The 8,957-nt window shown below is 37.6% G+C and overlaps 1 long non-coding RNA gene across 1 annotated transcript; it reads left to right on the forward strand.

The window, feature by feature from the left end:
* The first annotated feature begins 1,985 nt into the window (after nt 1–1,985).
* On the forward strand, nt 1,986–8,459 carry LOC123707675. Its single transcript, XR_006753516.1, has 3 exons — nt 1,986–2,126; nt 7,745–7,959; nt 8,213–8,459. It is a non-coding gene; the product is annotated as an uncharacterized LOC123707675 (long non-coding RNA).
* The last annotated feature ends 498 nt before the right edge of the window (nt 8,460–8,957 follow it).

The following is an 8,957-nucleotide window of genomic DNA, read 5'->3' on the forward strand; positions in this document are numbered from 1 at the left end:
TGTGTGTTTTGACACACAAGATATTTTTTGCTATACAATCATCCTTGCCAAACGTGGATTTACAACAAGGCGCTAATAAAGACAATTTTAGTATGCCAAAGGGCTATGAAGCAAGGTCAAAGTTAAAAAGACGACGTAACACGTAGTTGTTATACGTAGTTGAAGTGTAATTGGACCGGTCATATTGCCCGCTTTTGTTGTACCAGATAGGTCAAGTAGGCCCTTACTTCAAATGTCCCAGTGGGAAGAAGAAACAGAGGAGGCCCACCAGAAACTTGAAAATATGAAATAAAAGGGGTAGCAGAATGGGCAGAATTGTAAAATTATCGCGAAAAATAGAGACGAGTGGAAGAATTTGGAGGAGGGCTTCACTAGGGGGAGGTCGAGTACTAGGGTAAAATATTAATGATATGGACTTAGTGTAGAATAAAGCCTGTTTTTATTGTTATTTATTTTATAATCATCCTTATAACTCTCCGCCGAATATAACCTACTTGGAATTAAAACGCCGTATACAATGGAAGTTACAAGAAGCTTTTACAAATTCCCCAAAATATTGTTACTTATCTTATAGAATGCTTATTCAATTTCAAATTAAAATACGAGTCAATCTTTCAACATTGGCTATCTATTTAGCGGCTTTGATACCATATATAAAGAAATACTAAAATTCTTTTGATCGTTGTAAATCTGTTATATATAAGTAAGAATAAGAAATAGTGATAGCCCCGCCTCTCTTGGACAAGAACAAATGCTGGCGCGGCCGCAGAACAGACGAAGATAAATATAAGTCTTTAAACGGCTTTAAAATATAAACGGCTTAAATATAAGTCTTTCCTCCGATTTTGACTTTCTTCCCAATGGAGTAGAGATTTTTGGGCCGTGGGGTTCAAGTGCACAGGCGGTATTTAAGATTTAAGTTGACGCCTAGTAGCTATCTACTACCGGTGACTCCAGAGCTGGTGCTTTCCACGCTATACGAATAAGATAGTATGTTGCCAGTGTTAAAATTCCTGCCTGTGTGTACCACAGGGACCAAACTTTTTAAATTTGTTTTATCAATATATTTATCAGTTTTTAATTATTATTATAATTACTCTGTAGGTTAAAAATAGTGTAAATGCTGTGTGGAAATAAATATTTTAGAAATAGTGTAAAAGTGAAATTGTCTATTAGTTTTGATTAGTACAATATAAAAGAATAGTTGTCCCCCATATGCCGACGGATATGCCCCCGGCTAGCGCAGACAAGAACAAATTCGTGTCAACACTACAAATGAAGACAAAATTTTGGCTAACACATATCAACACCCTATGGACAGAGGATAAAGAACGAAATTTATTATGTTGTATATTTTTATTTGGTTTGACTGACTACAAATACTTATAACAGAATAGTTTTAAGTAGCACGGCGACTACATAGAAGTTAACTTCTATTTTAATTTTCATTACGTTAGTCATAAGTTTTTTTATTATTTACTTTCATTAACTTAAATAATGCAAGGCGATATGTTAACATGTTTGACGCTTTCATGGACTTGAAAATAATGGTAGGAATTTATCAGTTATTTAAAAATATTTTTTTAAATCGGCGATTTAATTTCGTATAGTGTTGTTCCTGTTGTTAGTGACTGCTCGTACTTCGCCATACTAGAAGTGAGGTTTTTACTTTTATTAAATATGCAAGGAATGTTTATTATATTACAATTCTTTGATTTCAGTATTGGAAATTCATGTAAATGTATAATATGTTTTTTAACATTCACAAGTGTTTATTGTGTTACCTAAATAAAGAGTTATATTAAATTAATAATTTACGAATAAGTTTTCAAAATTGTCTGCTTAGTAACTTAAAATACCATCGAAGAAGTTTTAATTAATGAATACATTTAACTCTCATTGACATTTAGAGGTCACAATTAAAATATTCTGAATTGAATTGAAACTAACTAAATATTTTCTAGTTTCTCGAGTTTTCACGATGGTTTGTTTCTATATTATTATTGCTTTTGTTTTTTTGCATGTGATCTGTGATTTGAATTACTTTTTGCGGACTATTTTTACTGTTATTACAAGTCGATTTTGTGAAAACAAATGTTCTTTGGATGACGTTACTACTATTTATGGTAAGTTTATAATACATGTGTATAGTAGGGTAGTAGAATGTGGGATTCAGAATCGAGTTTGACTCCCGTATGTCAATTTCAATAAGTTTTTTAATTATACCAGTGCCTCTAGCTCTAACATTCAGAACGAGTCTTCATAGATTCCCAAACATCAAAAATATATTAGATTTTGACATATGGAACAATATTTAATCATATAATCTCACCTTTAAGGCCCATTTAGATGGAGAGAGTTTCTCGTCTCAAAGGTACGATTATCGAAACAATATAAAAAAGTTCACACCTCTCGGTCTTCCAGTTTTGCGATACCTTTCTAAACAGAATTTCAAAAGCAATACTTGTATTTCGAGGTGTTGGGCCAGTTGCTACCGTAAGTGCAGTGCATGAGGGTGTTGTAATTATATCAGCTCTTCTAAGACAAGAATTAATTAAACGGAAATGGGAAAAAAGATGTTGGGTTTTCCGAGTTCGACAAACAGTCGTAACTTCTATAAAGTTCAATAAATTTAATATTATTGGCAGCGCCAAATTTAAAGCATTTTTGTTGGTCGTTTCCAATTTTGTTTCACTACCTGCGTCTTTAAGAGAAGTTCATATAAATAACAGAAAACAATATTTTTATATAAAATTTAAACAGGCATTTCAATATTCTAAACTATTTTTTTTTCTTAACATGTGACAAGTGCTGCCTGCGCCATTACCATTATTTATTAAAATATTCAAACTCCAACAATTTTTGAGATCAATACTCTAGTAATCACTAAACTCGAATGAAACATCTCGCACTCAAAACGGTTCATACCGATTTGTACGATACTCGCATGAACATAAAAAAATGTCATACGAGACCGTGTTTAAACTAGTCGAGATTCTCGAAAGTAAGAATCTTCTTACTAAAATGTCGATGTGTATCCAGATGTAGGAAATTATTGCCTAACGATAAATCACTGGCGATTCTCATAGGCGAGAATTAGTTCTTGCCCGTATGTAAATATTTTGATACGATAATGCTATGAGTCGCTAAGAGTCGCGTACGATTACTCGCACCAAAACGTGTGAGATACTCTCTCCATCTAAATGGGGCTTTAGATCGATCTTTAGATATGAAATCCGCACAATCAATAGGCATGCAAATGTTATATTAATTTTCATAAAATCATATAATAAGGCCCTGTCACTGTACACTGTCAAAATAATAAGTTAAGGTATTTATAATTGTTGTCAAACTTATGGTCCAAATACTTGCCCTTAAACGCTATAAAGGCATCATGCCATCTTGCGGCACCGAAGATTCAGTTTTTCAATTATTGCTTTGACAAGTACAATGAGACATAATTACAAGACTGATTGTGCCTTTATGTAGCCTGTAAATGAAAAGTAAATACGATATTGTTACGAAGACGGGTCGACTACAATGTTTCTAGATTTTTCCACTAGTTAGAGAACTTTTCAGCAGGCTGAAATATGATTTCTGACCGTTTCAGGAGAGGCTCAATCACATATTAGAAAATTGTAATTTTCATAATGTTACCCTAGTTTTCAGGAAGCTGAAACCTTTTTTCAGTCGGTTTCAGAACATGTGTAGTCGAGTAGTGCAGTTTTCAGGAGACCCGTTTTCAGGCGTTTTCAGGCCTAGTTATACCCCTTTGGTGAAGGAATATTCTAGACCGAACTTTCTAGGTGTGAGACAAGGACGAAATGATACGAGAGAGAGAGAGAGAAGATCAGAACTTTCTCGAAACTAGACGAGCACTCTAGAACGCCGTACGACAAGGACCGAGCAACGTGCGAAAGAGACAAAGAGTGCGAACGTTCTAGAATTGTGCAATCGCTACTCAGTAGCAAGCCCGCCTAGAAAGTTCTCGAATATTGTTTAGAATTATTCCCAGGGATATATAAGCGAGCCGAAACGCGACTAGTCACTTAGTTTTGAATGCGATTACACGAGAGAAACACCGAAGCGATAAAGTGCGAATAAAGTGAATATAAGTGATAAAGTACTGTGTGAAGTGTGCATAAGTGAAGTATTTAGTGACTGTGTTTTTGTGTGTTATTAGTGAATCTCTGCAATTAATTTTGTGCCCATAAATTCCTCATTGATTTTTCAAGAAATAAACCCTTGAAGAAATCTACGGCATTTTCTATCCGATCCCCTAGCTCGTAACATTTTGGTGTCAGAAGTGGGATAGAAACATGCCAATTACTCCAAGGGAGAATCAAGAGGAGTCTGTGGCAGAGTCTTCAGCTGCGGAGGGAGTGCAGACAAGGGCGCAATCAGCACGCGACGCCGCCCGGCGACAAAGTTTCGATGCGAACCGCGGGATGGGTGAAAGTAACGATGGCAACATCCTCCTTGCTCTGCAGCAAATGATGGAAGCACAGGCACGCCGTCAAGAAGAACAGACACGACAAATGATGGAAGAACAGGCACGCCGTCAGGAAGAACAGGCACGCCGTCAGGAAGAACAGGCACGCCGTCAGGAAGAACAGACACGCCAAATGATTGAAGAACAGGCACGCCGTCAGGAAGAACAGACACGCCAAATGATTGAAGAACAGACACGCCGGCAAGAAGAACAGGCATGCCGACAGGAAGAACAGGCACGCCGTCAAGAAGAACAGGCACGCCGTCAAGAAGAACAGGCACGCCGTCAGGAAGAACAGACAAAACAAATGATGGAAGAACAGGCACGCCGTCAAGAAGAACAGGCACGCCGTCAAGACGAACATACACGCCAAATGATGGAAGAACAGGCTCAGACACGTCGCATGATAGAGGAGCAGGCACGACGTCAAGAGGAGCAGGCTCGCCGAATAGGAGAAAAACTTTGTGACCTGAAAATACAGGTAGATGAAAAGATCGAGAATTTGGAATCTAATATGGATTGTAAGCTATCCAAGCAGGATAAACGTATCCTTGGATTAGAAAATGAAATCCAATGCCTGAAGACCTCTGGTGTTGTCACGACTGTAGCACCACCTGGAAATGTGAAAGTGCCTCCCTTTGATGGTACATCTTCTTGGGGCGCGTACAAGCTGCAGTTTGAGACTGTAGCAGAGTCAAACGGGTGGACTGATGATCAAGCTGTTACCGCCCTTATTCTGGGATTGCGAGACGAAGCCCTCTCCATATTAGATACCAAGAAAGGTAAGGTGACGTTGAAGCAACTGCTAGATGCCCTGGAATCACGGTATGGAGACGCACATTTAGAGCACGTTTACAGGGCTCAATTGAAGGATAGAATACAGCAGACAAATGAAAGTTTGCAAAAATGGGGACTAGAAATAGAGAAGCTGGTAAGGAAGGCCTACGCATCCTCACCAGATGTTGCAGACAAGATGTTGGTTCAAGCTTTTGTCGACGGTATTCGAGACCGTGAAATTCGAATGGCTGTGAACCTCGGTCACCATAAGGACCTTAAGGATGCTCTTGCTCATGCGTTGGAAGTGGAAGCATTTTGCAAGGATCATCGACCTTACCGCATTAGGGCTATCACGGAAAAAGCTAATGGTCAACGTGGGTCAACCTGTTACACCTGTGGGGAAGTAGGGCATATGAGGTTTTCGTGCCCTAAGAAAGACTTCCGAGGTGATGTGAAGGTTAGACGTGGGAATACCTTAGTCATCGACGGAGAAGTCAATGGAACTAAGTGTAACCTAACACTCGATACTGGAGCTTCACGAACAGTGATCAGATATCAGCTTTTGAAGACATTTTATAAAAGCCCTTCTAGAGGAATTGTACAGCTTGTGACGGCAACAGGTCAGCGCATAACCGATCGGGGAGAAGGTATCGCAACCTTCAAGATTGGTGGAAGTTTATACAGACACAAGGTTGTTCTTGCCGACATAGTAGATGACTGCATAATCGGATTAGACTTCATGAAGTATTATAAGTGTAAGATAGATCTGGAAAAAGGAATGTTCAAGTGTGGAGAGCAGGAAGTTTGTTTTAAAGGCAACTCTTCAAAAAGTGGTTATGACGCCTGTAGAGTAATCAATGTAGACGGACAGGCTAGTAATCAACAAGAGTGGAACGCAGTTCGAACAGTTCTGGATAACTATAAGGAAGCCCTGTCAATACTTCTATCAAAGGCAGAGGGACAATTAAAGAAATTTTCTGACATGTTATCTACTCATGAAAGAGAGCTAAGGAGTTCAGATGATGTGTCTCAAGGACCGTGCGATAAAGTTAACGAAGAGGATGGAAGGGATAATGAACCAGTGAGGATACTAAGAACAGATACCATTAGTCCAGATTGGTGTGGTAAATTAATTCAGGAAGAGCAACATCAAGATTCTGACATTAAACCCATTCTGGACTGGATGAAATCTTCAGCTGTCAAGCCGCAATGGAGTAAAGTTACATCTACAAGTAACACTACTAAGAGTTACTGGGCTCAATGGGATAGTTTAGTTCTACATAATGGAGTGTTATGTCGCAAATTGAAAAATGCTCAAGGCGATCATTTGCAGTTTGTTGTGCCAAGATTCAAGGTTCGCGACATATTAGAAATGTGTCATAGTGACTTGTCTAGTGGACATTTAGGAGTAAAACGGACTCTTATGAAGGTTAAGGAAATGTTTTATTGGATACATTATCGTGAAGATGTAGAAGACTGGATCAAGAAATGTAGAGCTTGTGCAGCTGTTAAGGATCCGCAGACTCGATGGGAAAAGATAATGGCCACCTATAAAGGGAGTAATGATGCTCGGGACGAGCATGTCTAAGGAGGGGGTAGTGTTACGAAGACGGGTCGACTACAATGTTTCTAGATTTTTCCACTAGTTAGAGAACTTTTCAGCAGGCTGAAATATGATTTCTGACCGTTTCAGGAGAGGCTCAATCACATATTAGAAAATTGTAATTTTCATAATGTTACCCTAGTTTTCAGGAAGCTGAAACCTTTTTTCAGTCGGTTTCAGAACATGTGTAGTCGAGTAGTGCAGTTTTCAGGAGACCCGTTTTCAGGCGTTTTCAGGCCTAGTTATACCCCTTTGGTGAAGGAATATTCTAGACCGAACTTTCTAGGTGTGAGACAAGGACGAAATGATACGAGAGAGAGAGAGAGAAGATCAGAACTTTCTCGAAACTAGACGAGCACTCTAGAACGCCGTACGACAAGGACCGAGCAACGTGCGAAAGAGACAAAGAGTGCGAACGTTCTAGAATTGTGCAATCGCTACTCAGTAGCAAGCCCGCCTAGAAAGTTCTCGAATATTGTTTAGAATTATTCCCAGGGATATATAAGCGAGCCGAAACGCGACTAGTCACTTAGTTTTGAATGCGATTACACGAGAGAAACACCGAAGCGATAAAGTGCGAATAAAGTGAATATAAGTGATAAAGTACTGTGTGAAGTGTGCATAAGTGAAGTATTTAGTGACTGTGTTTTTGTGTGTTATTAGTGAATCTCTGCAATTAATTTTGTGCCCATAAATTCCTCATTGATTTTTCAAGAAATAAACCCTTGAAGAAATCTACGGCATTTTCTATCCGATCCCCTAGCTCGTAACAATATTATTACCTTCTTAAGTTTAGAGTTGTTTTTTGATATCTGTTATACCTTATGCCTCGCAAAAATACGTATACCTAAGTAAGCAAAATTTATTTTCAGGTCTTTGTACTTTACAAGATTGCGATGTATTCTTCAAGGGTATTCGCACGGCCAGATTAGTACGCGAAATCGATTTCGCGAGATACCATTTCTACGAGAGAGTCGGTATATACGAACGCAGTATTCAATCGGGTATAAAATCATTACAAGGATCAACAATGACTGTGGTTTATGAGCCTCTTCCAATTTTTGCGCTCTACAAAATTACCACTAAGGTATATTATTAACGACTTCAGATTGTAAGAGTAAACAACAAGGTATTAATCGGGTCTACTCCATTAGTGTTTTTATTTTTAATCCGGATTAGACATATACAATCCATAAATTATAGTTACAATTTTGGGTCGCTCCGTAAAGGTTATTATGACATATGTTTGGTAGGCATAGAAGGCTAAAGAAAAAATATCAATGAAATAGAAGTAAAAACGTGTCTCAGTCAGAAGTTTAAACAGCTTTTCTCATTTTCAGCTAGTTTACTGGGACGAAAGATCTCTTTTTTTCGAACATGAAGTAATTACACTTCGCGATGGTAAAGTCAGACATCTCTTGATATCTCGACAATATGCTATTGGATCTACTAAAGCGACAACAAAGGTTCTTCTAAAAGGTCTACCCGGCTCGAGTAATATACCAAAGTGTCCATCACACATCGAATGTTGGTTGAGAAGTATGCAAAAATCAAGTAATAAGCTTCGTAATAAACAGTAAGGGATAACATGTTTTTTACTTGCACTAAAAACGTTTCCAAATATGTATTTATAGAGGAACTGAATATAGCGTTTTACATTAAAATTTGGTTGACGCAAATTAATTTAATTATGAGAAACAATAAAATATTTTTCTTAATGAATAGCTGTTTATAACATTTTACAACTTATACAAATAGCTTCCAAAAACCTATTTAAATTGGTACTACAATTATCAAAAACATTAATTAAATTTGTTAAATTACGGTTTATTAAAATAAAATATTGAATTATTAAAATGTAACTTAACAATCGTTGCCAAAATACTATAAAAATTATATTAAACAGCCTTCAGCTAACATTTTTTACTAAAATAAAACAATTATAATAACGTGGTACACGAAAACCATATTCATAATATTTTGCATTACAGCAACGGTCCAACGTGATTAAAGTTAAGTGTCTGTGGTTAACTTCACGCGGCTGCCGGTTCAATGACATCATGACATGAATTATTCGATTTTCAT

Source organism: Pieris brassicae, chromosome 3, assembly GCF_905147105.1.
Source record: "Pieris brassicae chromosome 3, ilPieBrab1.1, whole genome shotgun sequence".
Lineage (NCBI taxonomy): Eukaryota > Metazoa > Arthropoda > Insecta > Lepidoptera > Pieridae > Pieris > Pieris brassicae.